Raw genomic sequence first — 19,656 nt, 5'->3', positions numbered from 1 at the left:
TTTATTCCCCAAACAAGATTTTGTTTTTTGGGGAGCCGATAATTCTGTATTCACCATGTACCCTTGTCCCATAAAATTGTACCTATGCTGTGTGTGATATTTCCAAGGCATATAGTTTTTTAGGAACCACTTGGACATTCCAGTGGAAGAGTTGATTTAGTGTGTAATTAGGAATGAAATTTCCTAATTAAGTTGAGACTGGGTTTCTGCATCTGGGAAATAGGAATTAGGGATGATGCCAGATCGTCCCCAAGTGTCTTTGATTGCCCTTCAAAACCAGGCAAGTGTCGGAGTCTGCCTCGGTGCACCTGGGCGCGGGTCTGCTGCAGTGGTGGAGCATTGAGCAACAGCCTGTCTCTCTCTCTTAGGGGATACACAGTATCGACACAGCAGTGATCAATTTCTAATTTTCTCCCTCCTCTGACACCCTTCAGAGTCGTGGCTGCTCTGTATTGTGGGTGACAGGGAGTAGATAGAGACCAGGATGGGTTTCAGCGTCCTGGGGACTATTTCTGAACTCATGGTGCATCGTAGCATCGGAGGAAGAGCTACCGTGTCTCGCGTGCAACTCAGCGGGTCCAGCGTTCCCAGCATGTGTGTGGGTGGGTGTGCTTTTCCATATCACTCTGTCCTTTTAGGGCCCCTTTAGCTTTATCCCCCACACTTACCATCCCAACACAGACTCCGCCAATGGGGGGCTTTTAATGTTTCATCTCAGAGGTCCCATCTGAGGCGCTTATCTTCTGTGCTCTTGGCATTTTGTGAAACACACATTCAAGGAACACCGTGGACGTTCCCGGATTGTTACAGGTGCTCTCGACGGCTTAGAACCGAGCCTGCCACTTACATCCACTGGGTTAAGGGACACAATCTGAGATGAAAGGGTAGATTTATGGTCCCAGGCTCAGAACACAGCTCTGTAAAGGGCAGATTTCGTACCTTTGTTTCCTTCAGTAATTACCCTTCCCTCCTAAAATTATTACAGAATTAAGAGAAGAACATGGAGGTTGTGCTTCACAATTGGGGCTGTATTGGGGAGGCATAGAATTGAGCAGGAGTTGATGTTACCAGCATTAGAATAAAAGAATAGTAATAATAAGAGTGCCCACCGTTTATGGAGAGCCTGCCACACGCAGGGCCCTGTGCAGGTGTCAGATACCACTTACAGCTCCCGGAAGCCACTATTGAGAGTGGGCAAAACTGAGAATGGGAAAAGTTAAGTGCACAGTAATTAAACATACTAAGTGCACACTAATTGCACTTGTTAGCAACGTGACCTTGACTTTTCTCATCTTACTTCATTTTTTTTGAATCTTGTATTATATCTTAACCTTTCATCAACCAAATGCCTTTTCTAACAAGCTTTTGAGTTTTTCTCAGAATCTTTTTTTGTATGACCTATAGTGCACTGCACAGTGCTTTGCACAAAGAAAGGGCATAATGAATAGTTCTTGATTTTATTTGAAAAACATACTAATAAATCCAACTAGTATGCTTCTGTTTCGTGTTATAATGCCAAGGCTAAATTTGTAAGTTAGAACACTGTCTTTGATTACAGCTCTTAGCACGCAGAGGTTGATCCACTAAGCTGCACTCCTGGGTATAAAATGCGAGACTTAAGGGCACATCTATCGAGTTTCACGTACCAGTGGTTCTAATCAAGAAATCCTTGAATAGCTTTGACATCGGAAACATAAACAAAACCATGATGCACACATTTGATGATTTTTTTTTTCATCATGAGAAGTCTTAGTCTCTTGCAGCTACACAGAATTATTTGCCCCTTTGTTTGAAGCAGACTGCCTCTGTCCCCATCCTTTATTTTAAGCCATGATACCGGTTTAAAATCAGAGATGGGCATATGCTGTATGTATTCCAAGAACCCTAAAAAGTGAAAAATATTCCCTATTCATCTTCAGTTGATGAGTACTTACCTTGGACGTGTTGCAAGTTTATTTATGGAGTCCAAATTATGAGAGTTAATACTGTTTTGTCAAAGCCTTGTATGACAGTCCTCTGATTAGGACGGTACCTGGTGATTTATTTTCAGCGAGGCTACGTGGCGGGATGCGCCGTCATTATTCAACATCTCATTCCCGCCCCGGCACGGCACGTCGCTTGGAGCTATCACGCACAGGCAAGTTCTTAGCATAGTTAATGTGCTTTATGAGCAGCCGGTATTCTTCATCACCACAAAATAAACTTAGCTGCTTAGAGATGTGGACACAAGAATATTTCTAACAACTTTTTCTTTCCCCTTTTCCTTCAATATTTGTTTTATCTCCTTGTGTCAATTTCATTTAGTCACAGGAAGAACATGTATTTTCCTTTAGTTGTTAGAAGTTTTAGTTAAGTGTGTTTAAGAAAAAGGGAGAGGATAAAGCATGGCATTTTATCTCCCTAATGCTGTTTTCTGTCTGTTCCCAATGGCGGCGTGGTGCAGTGTGAACTTCAAGACACGCGGGGCTCGAGTTGCAATTCAGCCGTTTACTAGATGTGTGACCTTGAGCAAGTCACCCCGTCGTCTGTGGGTTTCCAATTCTGTAAAATCAGGACAATGGTATAATACTATTCACTCTGGTAGGACCTGACTGATGACTGGTTATTTCATTTTGAAGTCTATAAAGAGCAATGAATATATCAGGGCGCTTGTTTCTGTTTGCTCTCCACGTTCTACACCTTTTGAATGTTTTTAAAATTGATTTTCAGTTTACATCTTTTAATCCTTCCCTGGGAAACCCTTTTGCTCACTCTTGAGACACTCTGAGGCATGTGTGGTTTTGCTCTACTACACATTTTTATCTCTAACCTTCACTCCTGGGGCCCTTTAATTAACATTCTTCTTTCCTCTTCCTCCTGCTCCTCCTCCCCCTCCTTCATCCCTTTCCTCTGCCTCCTGCCCACCTCAGACTGCTGTTCTCCTCTTCCCAGCCCAGTGTTTTTCTTCTCTCACCCACCTGTTTCTTCCTTCTCTCAGCCTCTATTTTGCAAAAACCCCAAGTAGCTAAAATGCTAAAATTAATTCCTTCTCCTCCCTGGATATACTTGATGTGCTCATTCCTGAAAGGGTGCTCATTGCCCATTCGCTGCTGCAGCCGCCAAGCCCGTCTGCTCAGATGGCTTGATGGGTCCTTGCTGCGGGGACTAGGTGCACTTCTCTTACCGGTCACGACACCAGCGAACCTGCTCTTACTACCGCGAAGCACAAGTGTGCGTGTGTGTGCGTATGTGTGCATATGTGTGTGTGTGTGTGCATGTGGGCACACAGTGGGCACAGCAACATGCGCCTGCATTTCGCAGCACTCTGCACAGTATCCTCATGCACAGTGTCCGTGTGAGCCACGTTGACCCTCACAGCAGTCCTTTGATAGGATCTAGGAAAATTACAATCTGATCCATTAACACCAAAAAGACACAGACACTGAGTGAGATTATGACTTGCCCAAGGTCATGTGGTGTCTAAGGGGGCAAGCTGGGACTTGAACTCATGTTTTCTGGTTCTACATCTAGTGTTAATGGTTACACAGAACTTGTCAGGTGTATGCTGTGAATTGCTAGGCAAATGGTTAGGTTCCAAACTGGTTAGAGTGGGTGTTAAGACATTTCTCGCTCAACTAATACTCAAATGTGCCTCAGTATTGACCTAGATGGGCTCAGCTGGAATCCAGTTATGCAATTGGCAAATCAGGGGCAGTTGGGACAGTTCATTCTGCAACTTTTAGTGGTGTCTACCATTGATATGATGATATTTACAGTGAGTCAGGGAACGGGGGCTTCTCAAATCTCATCCCTTCTCCCTGTCATCCCACTGCCTTCCCCTGTTCCCTGTTTTCATGTCTCACCACTGTTGTCATCTGCCAGCCAGTGGAGGAGTCAGTGACATTTATCAAGTGGCCCCTGCAGACAGAGGACTGCATTTTATCCAGGGGAGAGTTACGAAGAGAGTGGAAGACATGATCCCTGGGGTGAAAAATGTCTATGGTCCATTCTTTCTTGATAGAAAATGAAACTTATACTCAGGAGTTTATTTTAACATCAAGTAGCATCAAGACTGACTTCTTTCCCCATGACAATGTGCATAGCTTCTGGTAGCAAATAACACAAACATTCAGTCATAAAGTAAACTTTGAGAACAATTTACTGAGGATTGCTAGGTATGACTATTGCATATAAAGAATTAAATACCATCCACCAATATAAGCCACAAAATATGACGCTATTGCCAGATCTGATTTTGATGTACTCTTGACTCTATTTCAAACAAGATTCTGGTCCAATTATGACACGATCTTCCTGTATCATGGCAATTAATGAATCCCTGAGAATTTCCTTAAAATGGATAACTGTCATCTGCTTGCAGTATAACCACTTTCATGCATTCTGATTTGTTTTTAGTGCTATTAATAGTTGTAGTTTGTCCTCCAAAGAGATTGCATTATTCTGATGTTTGGGTGGGTAGCTTTCCTGCACTGCTGTCTTTGATAGGAAACCACAGAAAGGCTCATTTATTTATGTGCATTTGCATCGCTGACTCTATGCTAGGCTGAAGTGGAAGAAGATCAGATTTGATGGAGGTAGCAAGTCTAAAAGGAAATAAGAGGAGTGATCGTACAAGGCTATCTGTAATAACTACCACACCTGAGAAGCCAGACTGCGTTTTTCCGAGCAGCATTAAATTCTGACAGCTGTAAAAGTCACACACATTTATTCTTACCTCACATCAAGATTTAGTGGACAGGTTTACTTCAACCATTATGTTGAGCCGGCAAAAATAAGAGGGGAAAAAGAGGAAAACATGTTTTTCACTTTTGTAGTTCTATAGTTAATGGCTTAAAATTGCATGTACCCACTTTCTTTTTACATGGTTCATGAAAAAGCAGTGCCCCAAGCTATACTAATGTTGTCATGGTGATTCCATGGTTGGTTTTCTTCAAGTGGCTGCAGCTCCACCCACACGTACCTTTGATGCCTCCTGGGACCGTTGTTCTAGGAGCTACAGGTATCAGGGGACCTGGGCTCAAGCATCTCTACACCGGCTGTATTGCCAGTCACTCTGCAATGGCTTTTCATACCAGAAAGTTTCACTCCAGAGTTGATGAACTCACGGCGTTAGCAAGAGGAAAGAGACTTGAACAGACACAAGATGTCGGGAGGCGTGGAGGGAAAATGAGGGGAAAGAACAAAATCTAGACAGAAATTCTGAAGAAGAAGGCTGAAGTAGGATCTAAAAACAGTCTACGAAAAGGTGTTTTTTTCCTGATTAGGTCTTGATCGAATTTACACCTTAATATTTTGAGTAAAGGACATGTGCCACATTTCACGTGTCACAGCATTGGTTCTTTGTGACAGTGCAGCAGCCTTGTTTGCCATCATCGTCTCCTGGGGAAGCCACGTGGCTGCTGTGTGCCCTGGAGGGCCACGTGCAGCATCTCTGTTTGACGCAGACCTGCTGGTGGCACTTGGTGGCATGTGGCAGTGCCGCGCGGGGCTTAGGAGTCCTCTCCTTGGGGCTGTCCAAGCAGCTGAGCACGGCTACTTGTTTTCAAAACTCTTCTTTAAGGAAACTCTTCTACTCTTCCTATTCTCATAAGAAATCCAGGAGATTTTATTTCTCTTCCAGTAACTGTGACTTTTCACTTAACATTGAATTAGATGTGATGCTATTAGTATTTTGGAATTATAAGGTTTTCATGGCCATAGTGTAAATTTAAAAAGAAATGTGATGAGCTAATTACTCCAAGAGAAAATGAGAAGAATATTTATTTTCTAGAAGCCTAGCCAAAGAGGAATGGAAGAATGTAAAACCCATATGACATTTTGAGGAACTTCACCCCTCACACCCCGCACGGCCATCACGGCAGAACTGGCAGCTGCTGCTCCCGCTGACGACGGTGAGACCTCAGCGAGCCCTGAATCCCTCGGTCCCCCAGCCTGACTCGGAGCAGCTCAGCACAAACCACCCTCGGCCGCAGGACCCAGGGGGAAGAGAAACCCGTTCATCTCATAGATTTCTGTAGGCAAGTTGCTTATAAAAAGGCAAAACCAGAGTCGTACTCCTGTCGGGGGTACCTGTGGCAGTTGGGAGAACCAAGTGAAACCGAATTTAATGTTCCCATTAAAGTGTTTGAAATTTTTATTCACGGAAGAAAAATGCCTCTGCTGAAAAATAGTTTGAGGCAATAAACAATAATATGGAGAAAACTGTGAATTTAAAGCAGTTTTTTAAAGAGAACAGTTTCCACAGGCAAATTTAGCAACATCGTGAAAAAAAACATCTGAGAATTCAATTTAAAACTTGTAAAAGAAAACCGGGTTTCAAGGCCCTGAAGTCAGCCGGTGGGGAAAGTTGATCTTACAGGAGGAGATGTGAGCCTGGAATAATGGCCGTCCTGTGGCAGGACCGGAGACCTCTCAGGTGACAGGTGACAGGTGAGAGAGTCTTGCTGAAAGAGCCTAGAAGCCACACAGAAAGCCCCGGGCAGCTGGGGGCAGCGGACTTGGAGAGTGAGGGTGGGAAGAACCAAGGGAGGGCAGAGGCCGTGGGAGCAGAGGATGACAAGCTTGGGACGCCAAGGCGCAGACTCTGGGACCCTGTGCCTCAGTGACCAGGAAGGAAGGTGGAGGAGCAGAGCTAGGATCATGGCGGCAGCGTGGGAAAAGGAAACCGGGAAACAAATCTTTTGTACTGATGGGAGAGAGAAAGCTGTGAACCAAAGGGCGGTTTCCAAAGGCAGATGGGTGGAGACCAGTGTCACAGCGTGCGTGAGGAGCTTTGCAGCGAGACCACGTGTGCTGGGGTCCTCAACAAGTCAATGGTATAAACCCAACAAAGTGAGACATCGGTGCTCTGCTTTCGCTTGTTGCTGAAGAGCCAGCTGGAGGTGGGGCCAGGCCTGCCACAGGGACTCAGCCGTGACCCCACCTAGCTGGAAAAAATGTAAAAAACACAATTTATTACATTCAAATGGAAGTAGTGAACCTGGGAGTTCAGAGTGCTCGAATAAATAGGAAAAATAACTGTCTTGCAAAAGTGACTACAAAGTTGGGAGTTTTAGAATAGAAATAGGAATTCAAACCATGGCAAGGGAGGATGTGATTAGCAACTTCCGGTAGCATTTTATTTAGAGGAAAGGAAAAGGTTGCAACCAATATAGGCACTAGCCAAAAAAAAAAAAATATATATATATATAAATATATACATATATCAGCTCAATGGATCATCTGAATTTAATTGGCAGCTAAGAAATTTTCAGTGGTGGGGAAGCAATGGCATTGTCTGTAATAAAAGGGAGCCGTGTAGGGTCTGTGTGGTTCGGAAGGCTGTCTTTGAGTAAACTGTCCCGAGTCAGGACTGGCAGAGGCCAAGGAGACAATCTGCTGGGGACACAGGAGTAAATAAGATACCCCTGCCCTCAAGTGGCTCACACTGTCATGGTTGGGGGGGGCAGATAAACAAAGAGCCTCCAGGTGCAGTGGCAGTTAGGGCCAGGCGCGGTGGGCGCACGAGCACGGGGCCACAGGCCAGCCTTGCTGGGGAGTGGCTGCTCAGAGTAGGTCTGGAGAGCTGAGGTGAGTTCTGGTGCGGGCAGGTGAGGGACAGGAGAGCGGGGAAGGCATTCCTGGCAGAGGACAGAGTGTGCTCCAAGGCCTGCCGGTGAGAGGGGACGTGGTGTGCTCGATGGCATTGTGCAGTGTCCGTGGCGTGTCTGCAGCGTAGATTCCAGGGAGGGGGCGGGGTGGTGGCAAGACACAGCCTGGAAAGGGAAGTATCTCATCACAACAGCTCTGAGCGCCGGATGAGAGAGTTTCATCCTGCAGGGTGGTGGGGACGTGCTGAAGGGTTTTAATCAGGGATGAAACGATCAGACATTTGCAAGGCCCCTTCCAGAACTCACTCAAGAGACCAAATTACAGATCTGAAGATTGCTTGATGAGCAGAAAATTAGAGCAAAAGAGCTGAGTGATCTGAAGCAACGCTCCCGACCAAGGGGGGAGCTGGGTGATTTGAACCTCTGTCATTCTGTCCAGGGAACCGTTCCGGGGGGTGACATCCTTCCTGTCCCCCGAGAGCGGCCGCTTTCTGAATAATCACCACCTGGAGGTCGTCACTGCTGCACACCTAAGATGAGTGCTTATGTCACACGGTTTCTCATGAGGCTGGTGTGTTCCCGAAGAACTCTTGGGCTCCATTCGTTAGCAAGGCCCTCAGGCTTCATTTCTTAGGGGAGGTCGCCGTGGGAACTACGGCCACAGAGAAGGGACCCCTGTCGTCATCTCACCACGGGGATGGCCCGTTGGTGGTCAGCGGATCCCACCGCACACCGCCACCCCTGCCCACGGATCAGCAATAACAACAGCAGAGACGGAGGTGCCCGGGAAGCAGCCAGGGGCCAGGAGACTCGTGCTTGGCAGAAGCAGCGAGATCTGGTTTCTTCTCACCATTGACTATTTGACTTTGGCGAGTGATGTCACTTGTCGGAGCTTCAGTTTCCTTGTGTAAAGAGGAATTAATGGGGCTGTCCTCCTGTGGCTGCTGAGAAGACTGGGTGGGTTAACGTCTCTGAAAATATTTCATAAACTGTCACTTTATTAATAGATAAAGCGTGTATTAGAATGCTTAGGTCTTTACCAAAAAATTCACCTGCACTTTTCCGATGTAATCCTCAAAATAATCCTTTTTTATAGGAAGCTGAGCCTCCGGAAGACGAATTGCCCTGAGCCGTGCAGGTGGAAACAGGGCGGACCATCCGTCCTGTGGCGCCTGGCCGGGTGCGCTGCGTTCGGCTTCCCAACGCCGGAGGCTCATTGCGCGGCTCCCGCTCCTCAATCAGGGACTCTGTGTACTTTTCTCCCTTGGAATTGGAAGTGCAGACACTTAATTATAACTTTCGATTGCTTGAAATTATAGGGCTATAGAGTGACTGGCACGTGTTTCTGGGGAAAATCGTATTCTAAGTCCTGAAATAACCATCTCCCCTTTTTCATATTCAGGATGAATGCAGGGGGTCTGGCACCAGGCGGCATAACTCACAGTGCTTCCTGGGATGACTCGCAAGCTTTGAAAAGACTCTCTATGAAGAGAGGGGCAGATTACTCTATGGCACTTCTCCATCCGATTGTTTAGGTCTTAACCGACGTCAGCCCCGATCACTGGACAGAATTCAGAGGACCTGCTTATGGTTTCGCAGTAATAGCGAGAGTCTTGGCTCCTGAAGATGACCCCGTAGGAGAGGAGGCAGCGCTCTGGGCTTCAGGCACATAATAGAATGACAGATGGCAACTTCAGAAATTCATCAGGAAACAGTTATTTTTCAGAAAACAACATAAATCTATGCTCCCACAGTTCCGGATGCCAGCATTCCGATACCGGGTGTTGAAAGGGCTGCACTCTCTTTGAAGGCTTCGTGGAGGGGTCCATCCTTGCCTCTGAATAGCTTCCGTTGGTGGCAGGTGACACCAGACGTTCCTGGGCTTGCAGCTGCACCCCTTCCGCCTCTGCCTCTGTCCTCGTCTGTCGCTCTCTGTGTACCTGTGTCTGACTCCCTTCTCCTGTCTCTTATACTGACAGCAGTCACTGGATTTAGGGCCCACTCTAATCCAGTGTGACCTCATCTTAACTACTATCTACACAGACCCTATTTCCAAATAAGATCACATTCTGTGGTCCTGGGTGGATGTGAATTTTTGGAGAACCCATATAATCTCCATTTATGAAGCAGAAGAAAATATAAGAAAACACTTTAAGCCAGTGAAAAGTCTTGAAAATAAATCGTTTTAAAGGCTAACATCAACTCAGTCATTGAGTTTTCATCAATTCCTGGTAAGGCTGCCACACCTGCCCCATCGCACGCACCCACCTGACAAGGGCGAGCCCCGTCCCCCGCGTGCACCCCGAGACCACCCTCCCCGGCGTCGGCACAGCCAGCCTAGTCACTGCAGATCGGCCGCTCACCGGAGCCATCCAAGGAAGGAAGCTGCAATAAAAGCTCATCCCCAGCTCATCCCTACAGGAACATCAGCACAAACCTCATCTGATCAGGAAACATTACTTTTTTGAATGGATGTCCATTTGGGGAAACTTGAGATTCTGTGTTTTCTCTGTAAATACCAGCCCCGTCAAATCAAAGCCTTTGTGTTGGGCTTCAAAAGATAATTCTGATTACGGTGGTTGGAGAAGGTCATCAGAGACAGAGGAAACAGTGGGAGAAAACACAAGTCGAGACCCAAAGGTGCGAGCCAGCCTGCTGAACGCACTGGGTGGCTGGAGTGGAGGGCGCGTGGAAGGGGACAGACACGAGATGGCACCTCCTTTCTGGGCACCGGGATCCCTACTACTCTCCATGTCTTGGCAGGGACACAACTTCCTGGGTGGACCTGGCTTGGGTGATGGCCTTCTTTCTTCCTCCCATAGCACCTGGGCTTTGTCTCCATGATATCACCGTTCTAGTGCATCACAGATGCTCATTTATTCCGTTGCTTCATCCAGCAGACTGAGGTTTCAGAGGGAAGGTTCTGTGTCCTTCCTTCTTGTGTCCCTGGTGCCAAGCACCCACCCGAGCAGGACTCACTGACAGTGTGAATAGGTAAGACAGCTAGAGCAGGGTGAGCCCTCACATGGAGACTCAGAAACCCCTCGGGAATGTCCCAGACTTCTTTAGACGACTTCGACGTTTGCATAGAAGATATAATTTGTCTTTTCTGTCCCCTTCCTGATTGCCCTGGGGTCATGCAGGCATGGAGTTGAATAAAATAGGGCCAAAGTGTATCTAGGTTAAGACTTGGTTTTTCTTATTTAATCCAGAAAATCAGAAAGGCTCATAATTTGGGGGAAGGCAAGGACCAAGCATCGAGCCACTCAGACGAAATGTTGTTGGGGGTCCTGAACTTGGAATGGTTTGGTAGCCCAGAGCTGGTGGAGGTGGAGGTGCTGAGTGTGCAGAGGTGGGCGAGGGTTGAGCTGGGCGCTGGCAGAGCAGGGAAGGAAGCCCTGGGAGCAGCACTTCAGGCAGAGTGTATTGTGGTTGCCAGCTCGTCATGCCCCACCTGTAGGAGGGTTTCACATCCCACCTGTGGCCATGTGACTGTCGGCACTGCTGTGCAGTTGCCAACTTCCCTGTCTCTTTGCCAGGTCTGGCCATGTGACTTCTCTGGCAGATGGAATGTGAGTGGATGTAGCATATGCGAGGTCAGGGCAGGAGCTTTAAGTGCAAGTGCTCTTACTTCTGCCAGCGGATGGGTGAGACCAACACACAGGCTGCTCCCTGGAACGAGGAGACACGTGTCACAGAGCTGCAGCAGGCCCACAGCTTACGTGCACCACGAATAAGATACCGACCTTTGAGCAAGAAATAAACCTTGTTCTAGCAAGCAACTGAGAATCTGTGATTGTTAGCACAGCAAAACTTACTAATATGATTTCAGATTTCAATAATTTCAAAAGATCCACTTTAAAAAGAGCTGTAACCAAACAAAAACACCCATTGTATTCACAAAATGCTTTGTATTTTTCTAGTTTTTAAAAATGCTTTTCCGTTGCTATTTCACTGAATCCTGGTTGTCATGTTGTTGGGATGAGTATTGTAGTCCCCATTGTGTAGATCTGGAAGTAGACGTGACTTACCCAGGTCTCAGACAGCAAATGGCACAGCTGGAATCTGAGCTCCATGTTCCTCATGTCACACCCCAGCTGTCACACCGCGGCTTCCACTTAACCTGGAGGGGCGTGGTTAACTGACCCGCTGCTGCCCAGAAATCCTCTCGTCTGGGGTTCTGTCTTGGCCAGGGCTACAGTGGGCTTCAGCTCAAGAGAGTTCCTGACTTGCAAGAAGGGAAACTGAGTGCCTACGTGCACACCATAATGGCCACCAGGATGGGTCTCCATGTTCTTTACAAAAGGAGGGAAATAGATGGATTCTCTTTCCTACGCACGACACGTGGGGACGGTGCAAGGGCGTCCTCAGGCACGCACATCCTCACACACAGCGTCTTAGGGACTGCGTGAGTCAGCACTGCTGGTTTCAAGTGGGGGTGACATTAAAAATATCTACCAATGGGAACGACACCAACACTGACCAACCGGAAGAAACTCTATGACCTGGACCATCTTTGGAGGAGGGTCTTCCCATGTGAGGGTTTGGGATCGTGCTGACTTTGTCAGCGGTAGGGGTGGGGTGTGCATGATGGTCACTGGACTGGTATTTAAACAACCCATGTAGGACTTATTCAGTGTTTTAACAGTCGGCACAACTGAATCAGGGTATAATAATTAAACGCCAGCCATGTTCATTTATAAGAAGAAAAGTGACGTGTTGGGAGGCTGTCTGGTGGTTCCCACGATGGTTCCAGGACAGCTGGAGGGTCAGGTCTAGAAAGAACTCGCGGCAGGTGTAGCACAGACAAGCTCCTACTACAGGCTGGTCGGGGCTGTGGGCTCATATTGGGGGTGGCCGAATAGTCCATATTAGCCTTTTGTGACTGATCGCAAGCTCCGTGAGGGCAGGGCCCTGACGTCCCGTCCATTGCTCCATTCCAAGACCCAGCACACAAAATAAATTCTCGGCCAATGAATGAATCAGACGCGTCGCACTTTACCCCATCCTTCCCTCACATACAGTGAGAACGCGCTTTCCCAGGGCAATTCTCCTTATTTTACGGAGGACACTGTATGAGTTTGCTAGGGCGTTAGTAACAGGGTACCACAAAGTGGGTGGCTTCAACAATGGAAATTTATCGACTCACAGTTCCGGAGCACAGAGTCCAAGATCAAGGTGTCGGCAGGCCTGGCTCCTTCCGAGGGCTGTGGGAGAGAATCTGTCCCATGCCCCTCCCCTGGCATCTGGCGGTGGCTGTAGGCGCTGGTGCGTCACCCTGATCTCTGCCTTCATCATTCTGTACGTGTTTGTGTTCGAGTTTTCCCTTCTTATAAGGACACAGCCGTACTGGATTGGGGCCCACCCTAATGCCCTCATTTCAACTTGGTCACCTCTGTAAAGACCCCATCTCCAAATAAGCTCACGTTCTGATGTACTGGGGGGGGGGGTCAGGACCCAACATATCTTCTTTGAGGGGACACAATTCAACCTATAATGGGTGTCATGTTTCCTTATTTTGATTTTTTCTACAATTCTCTGAGTCCTGGCAAATGATATTAAATATAACATTGGGAAATCCAAATAAATTGATAAGAATAAGGAAAGACTAAAGAAAGATTGCTAAGAAGAAGCAATAACTCTGCTCCCGTCCCCACTGGCAGGATAAACACAGTGCACCCAACTTGGAATCTGCTGCCTGGCACCACCGCACCCCAGCTCCCTGCTGAGAGGCTCCTTTGTTGGTTCCGGGCAGGTCACTCCAGCCTGTGGGATTCAGCCCCACACAAATGACCTCCTGGGCCGCACCCCAGGCAATCCTCTAGAGGCAAATCTAGAAGATCCATTCCTCCTTTGTATCTGGAAGAGCGAGTCCTGGAAGGAATGCAGAGCACCCATCCTATTTTTATTTAGAAAATAGAAAATAAAATCTTTCACTGCACCTGCTAAGTTTTGCTCTCTCATTAGTTTGGGCCAGATCCGCGGCTGCCTCATGGAACCCGTGTTCCTTTCTCATAAGTTCAACAGTATCAGATCGATACGAATTTTATATTTAGGCTCAGGATTTATTTGCGGCAAGGCAGGACGGGCGAGCCATTCTGTCAGCTGTTGGAACTGCCAGGGCATGTCCCACGTGGGCAGCCCGAGGGCCAGATGTTTCCCTAGACGGCATCTTTGGGACATTGAACTAATGCCTCTGTCAACAAGAGAAAATACTAAGGTTGCACCCACGAACAGGGATTCTTTCTTCACTGATTTTTATTAGCTGTAAATTTTCTGTCTGAAGCCCTGACACAGGCAGGGGAGAAGCTAGAATAACTGGAGGGAACAAAGCGACCGGGGGTGAGTGAGCAGAGTGTGCACATGCTCCCGTTTAATGGGGTGCATGGTGGGGGGGCCCCGGGGGCCCTCAGTGAATCGAGGACCTGAAGGCAACACGCTGTAGTTAAGGCGCACAATTTTACCCACTCACATTTCCACCTGGCATTTCTGCAAAACTCTGCTGCATAAATGACTTTGGGTTTTCTGACAGAGCTCTGAGATAACAGGTAACTATACCCAAAATGGGATGAATTGATTTTTTTCCCCCTAGGCCTGTGGGTAGAAAACTGTATATATGTATTTTTTCTTTAAGACTGGCCTGGCGAGCTCAGCGCCTGGGTGGCAACCACCAGGCGGGTCTTGGCGACGGGGCGGGCCCTCCCATGGGGGGGTGTCCCGGAATTCAGCCCTTAGGGGAGGCTTTCATTCTGCTGGGTAGAGGTCAATTTGAAAAAAAGTTTCAGTGAAGTTGAACCTCATGAAAATGCCTTTTGGTGAATTTTCTTTGTCGCTCCTGTCTACCGTTTGCTGTCCCTACTCCCAACTCACAGAGGTAAATGCTTTGCCAGAATGTTGAGTGGGCACGCGATGGCTCGGAGGGCTGGATCCCGGTGCTAGAATTCCGGATCCAGCGCTTTCCCCGCTGCACCTGGGGCATCTCCGTGAAGGGCGGACGTGCACTTGCCCCAGAGCAGCGGAAGGAGCCTGCGTGCTGGGCGGGAGACCCCTGGCTATATGGTTTGGGGCGGCCTTTCTGTCTTTCCGAGCCTCGTTCCCACGTGGCTCAGGCGTTCTACAAGTTTGCTCTAAAACTGCACGTTTGCAGAAAGTGGTGGTGGTGGAAACTCGGTACCAAACTTTGTACCAGTGCTTTGCATGGGCTCTTGCCGACATTCCTTCGGGAGCCCTCTGAGAGTTTTTTGCTCTCTTCTTCAGCATCTTTTGGCATCTTCCCTCCTCCCACCACGCACTGACATTGTGATGAGCTTTAAGGCATTTGGAATAAGGCCTTTGTGTATGAAATTAAATGTCAACCTGCTTGAGTTGCCTCCAAATTTCCCTGGGAAACCTATGCTGGCATTTAATTTCTGATTAATAGTGCACTCTGAAACTTCTGGAGCCCAATATGCTTTTGTTGAAAGCTTCTTTTTTTTTTTTTTTTCTTTTAAAAAGAATGTGGGAAGTTCACACTAGAGACTTATTATGCAAGCTCAGTGCTGTTCACCCTTGAAGACTCCAAGGGATGCTGCGGAGAACAGTGACGTATTCTCACCTCTGAATCGGGCCGGGTCCACTGACGCAAGCCGGTGTAGCTTGTAACCGTGTTCAAGACCCCCTGTCTACACACTGCCAAGGTCAGCGTGCTTCCCTCGCTTGAAGCTCTGGAAAGCGTTGAGACTGTTCCAAGGCTTGTGGTGTTTGTCCTCTCATCAATATGCTGGGAGAACGTCCGTGTTCGAAAACTTCTGGTTTCTGACTAATGATCATGATGTTCAGAGTGGAGGACGCCCGTGACCCCAGAGAGTTAACGGTCTTCCAAAACCTAATTTCAGGGGGAAGATCTAAGGAGAATTAATAGTAGAAAAATGTATAAGGGATCACATTAATCAGTTTGCAATCACTCAAACTTCAAAAAAATTTCCATTTGAAAACAACTAATTTGCACAGCCTTTCAGCCTGTAATGACTCACTATAAATTATCAGCAGACGTTTTATGTCAAAAGTCATATGCTTTAAAGATAAGCTTTAAATTTTAACCTCTGTTTAGCTGGCTTTAGTGTATGGAGACTGGATCTCCCTTTAACACCCACTCCCACCCCTGGAAGAAATTGTTTCAAACAGGTGTTTCTCGTGTGACTTGCTTCAGGGAAACGTGGATACTTCTCATTGAACCGAAGGCTCATGAAGGTCACCTACCTGCATCCTGTCCCACTTCAACCTGAGCTGCAAGCAGACCTCTCACAGGGACACTGAGCACAGCACGGTGGTCCAGCCAGGAGTCAGGAAGTACCGCACGACCTTGGGCCATGGGCGCCAGGATGCAGGAGCTACTAATAGCATTCTGGGTATGCCTTTTGTCTGCTGTCAGAACTGGGTTTGGGGAAGGGTTTTTAATATACAGACCATTTGCCATCATTTAATTCTTATTTTTACAATAAAATTTACATATGGGACTCTTAGGAGTCTATTGGAGAAATCTGGCTTCCCCTAAATGATACAAGAATCTTAGTTAGCAGGATCATCACTCTACAGCCTGAAGAGCTGACCCAATAAAACTACAGTTACGTTAAACAGCAATGACAACAACTCCAACAACAAGCAGCCAGGACATTCTTTCGTGCCGTGCTTAATCTTGGCAAAGTAGGGAAAATGCCTCCAAATCCTGACATACAGAGGCATGACCTGGCTGACCACGGTTAACTCCGCCAGGCTGGAGCACGTGAGAAAAGTGTGGATTACGTGACGCTGGCATGTGCTCTGCTGCAGGCCCTTCCCAGGGGGGCTCTGGGCTCTGGGAACCAAGAACAGCAGCTGCTCCCACCTCTCCCTCCCCCTCTCCTTTCACTTGTCTTTTTCTTCCTCCCTTTCTTTCTTCACATACTTTATTGCAAATACATTAACAAAACACTTCATATTAGAGCAATTCGCACATAGAAGGCATCTCCCATGGCTGTCAAGTTGGAATTGGTTACCAGAGAAAAGATACATGCACGGCCTTCCTGGCGTGGTTCACTCTACCCAACCCACCTGCTCAGTCCCGGGCGGGCGGCAGCACCCCCTTCTCAGTGGGCTGGAGTCGGGGGAAAGAGCCCGTGGTTGTTGAAAACTACAGTCTATTGAGGAGGAACTCTGCTAGGGGTTGTGGATTTGTACCTTTTCTTCTTGATTTACAGTTAAGAAGAATGAGGTCCTGGGTTTTTTTTTTCCTTTTTTATTTCAGCAGCATATTACAGGGGTACAAATGTTTAGGTTATATATATTGCCTTTGCCCCACCTGAGTCAGAGCTTCAAGTGTGTCCCTCCCCCAGACGGTGCTCACCACACCCATTAGGTGTGAATAGACCCATCCCCTCCTCCCCCTCCCACCTGCCCGACACCTGATGAATGTTATTCCTATATACGCACTTAAGTGTTGATCATTTAATACCAATTTGATGGTAAGTACATGTGGTGCTTGTTTTTCCATTCTTGGGATACTTCACTTAGTAGAATGGGCTCCAGCTCTATCAGGGTTGTTGCTAAGTGGTTTCGTCTGATCACTAGCGAGCTGGTAGGAAGCGGTGAAGCCAGGACGGGAACCTCTGTTTCCCGCTCCCTTGCTGACTCCTGTCCTAAGCTGCAAATGCTGACGCCGTGGAGAGTAGAGCTCCCTGCAAAACGCTCTCTTTACTGTGCTTCCTTACTGCTCAGATTTTTACAGATTCAAGATGTTCTTTGAAAAGAGAACTTTCCTGAAGTCAGCAAGTATTCCAGTGATGCCCAAAGCAAACAACTTTTTTTTCTTTTTAAATTTTGGCTTCAGCTGACTTCTGACTCATGTCCCTTGATAACTGAATTCTTCTTTACCAAGAACTTTAATGATTTTCATCACTGGTTCTTCCACTGTTCCTTGCCCTGATTTGTTCTGTTTGCTTAGCTGCTTGGCCACAGCAGGAAGCCTGGGAGCCGGGAGCCAGCCCTCCCTCCACTACCCTCGGAGCCAGAGCCCAGGGCGGCCCAGGGATCTCGTGACTGAAGACCGTTTTCTTGGATGTTACCTTTTGTAGGACTTGTAGCAATTTAGAATTTCTGAGCAAATAATTCAAAATGATCTTCCCTTCGTGAGGTTCAAGAGCTGGTCTTGGCGGTGAGGTGAGCTTGGCAGGCTCTGGGAAGCCACAGCTCTAGGCAGGGCAGCTTGTCCCCGGGGGTCTTCTGCCTCTCATGTTGAAGAAACTGGGGGAGGGGGAAGAGAGAGGTGACTCTTCTGGGTAATAAAAACACACAGAACTTTTATACATGCAGTTAATGCTCAGAGCTTCTCCCATCATCAACACAGAGGCCCTCGCTGTGCCTGTGCAGGACAGCTAGTAATTAGCAGGGTAGAGGCACCTGCATTCAGAGTAGACCATGCCGGGAGACAGTGCTGTTGAGACGGGTCCTGCAGGCATCTGTATCCCCCACCCCCAAATTACCCCTTTGGTTTTTGAATCATGGGAAGGTCCAGGAGGTTCCAGAAGAGGGGCTATAGCCTGGGACAGCGGCTGTCTAGTAACCAGAAAGGACACAGAGTCATACGTCACTTAACGATGGAGATACATTCTGAGAAACTCGCCATAGGTGATTTCATCCTTGCGTGCACGTCCCAGAGTGCGCACACACCCGGACGGCGCAGGCTCCTCCACGCCGAGGCCCGTGGTCCCGCCGATCGCTCCGGGGCTGCGAGCCCGCACAGCGGGCGACTGTGCTGCTGACCGTAGGCAGCTGCAGCTCAGTGGTAAGTATCTGTGCATCTAAACACGTCTAAATATAGAAAAGGAACAGCAGAAACACAGGATAAAAGATGAAAGAAGGTACATATCTACAGGGCACTTAGCGTGAATGGGGCTTGCAGGACGAGGAGTTGCTCTGGGCGAGTCTGTGAGCGAGTGGAGAGTGGACGCGAGGCCTGGGCCGTTACTGTGCACCGCATAGACTGTAAACACGGGCACCTAAGCCGAGCGAAATTGATAAAAAAGTTTCTTTCTTTAATAATAAATTAACCTTAACCTACTATAACTTTTTTACATTATAAACTTTTTAATTTTTTAACTTTTTGAGTCTTTTGTGATAATGCTTAGCTTAAAACACAAACACATGGTACAGCTGCGTACAAGAAAACAAATATATTTTCTTTCACTATATTCTTGTTCTTTAAGCTTTTTTCTATTTTTAAAATTTGAGATTTTTTTCTTTTACTTTTTAAGCTTTTTAGTTAAAAATGAAGACACAGACTACACACACATCAGCCTCAGCCTACACAGAGTCAGGATCACTAATGTCACTGTCTTCCCCCTCCACATCTCGTCCCACAGGAAGGTCTTCAGGGACAATAGCACGCATGGAGCAATGTCTTCTTCTGGAACATCCCCTGAAGGCCCTGCCTGAAGCTGTTTTACAGTTAACATATTTTTTTAGGAGTAGAAAAAGTATACTCTAAAATGATAAAAAATATAGTTCAGTAAACATATAAGCCAGTAACATCGTCACTTATTGTCAAGTGTTATGTACTATATGTAATTGTGCACGATATAGTTTCATAAAGCTGGCATGTAGTGTGTGTGTGTACACTAGCACCACCACAGACGTGTGAGTAATGCATGGCGCTATGACATCACAGCCACTATGTCACCAGACAATAGAAATTTTTCAGCCCCTTTATAACCTATGGGACCACCATTGTGGTCTGTCGTTGACCTAAATGTTATTATTTGGCTCATGACTATTCATGCTTAACAGTCAGTTCAGTCGTGTTCACTGGGGTGCTGGGACCCGCTCAGACGGGCTCTTGAGACCGATTATTAAATTTTCAGGAATTTGGCAAGCTGGTTGTTAAATACAGCAGATATTAAACATTACATATTGTAAACTTAAAATAAAATGTATTAAAAACAGAGGTAGTATATACTCAAATCTCATCACTCCCTACTTATTTTACTTCGCTTTACCGTTGTCTGCGCTCACGAGGTTGCTGACGTCTGAGTGTGCCGCCCGTGCTGCAGGCGGT

General features: G+C 47.2%; 1 long non-coding RNA gene across 1 annotated transcript in view; it reads left to right on the top strand.

Annotated features, from left to right (window-relative positions):
- Positions 1-17,588, top strand: part of LOC123621577 — a 36,500-nt gene extending 18,912 nt beyond the window's left edge. The window contains exon 4 of the long non-coding RNA XR_006729185.1: positions 17,548-17,588. This is a non-coding gene — a long non-coding RNA (uncharacterized LOC123621577). The remainder of the gene's footprint in view (positions 1-17,547) is intronic.
- The last annotated feature ends 2,068 nt before the right edge of the window (positions 17,589-19,656 follow it).

The sequence above is a fragment of the Lemur catta genome, chromosome 16, assembly GCF_020740605.2.
Source record: "Lemur catta isolate mLemCat1 chromosome 16, mLemCat1.pri, whole genome shotgun sequence".
Lineage (NCBI taxonomy): Eukaryota > Metazoa > Chordata > Mammalia > Primates > Lemuridae > Lemur > Lemur catta.
Note: the sequence above shows the minus strand (reverse complement) of the source record. Positions and strands in the feature narration are given on the sequence as shown.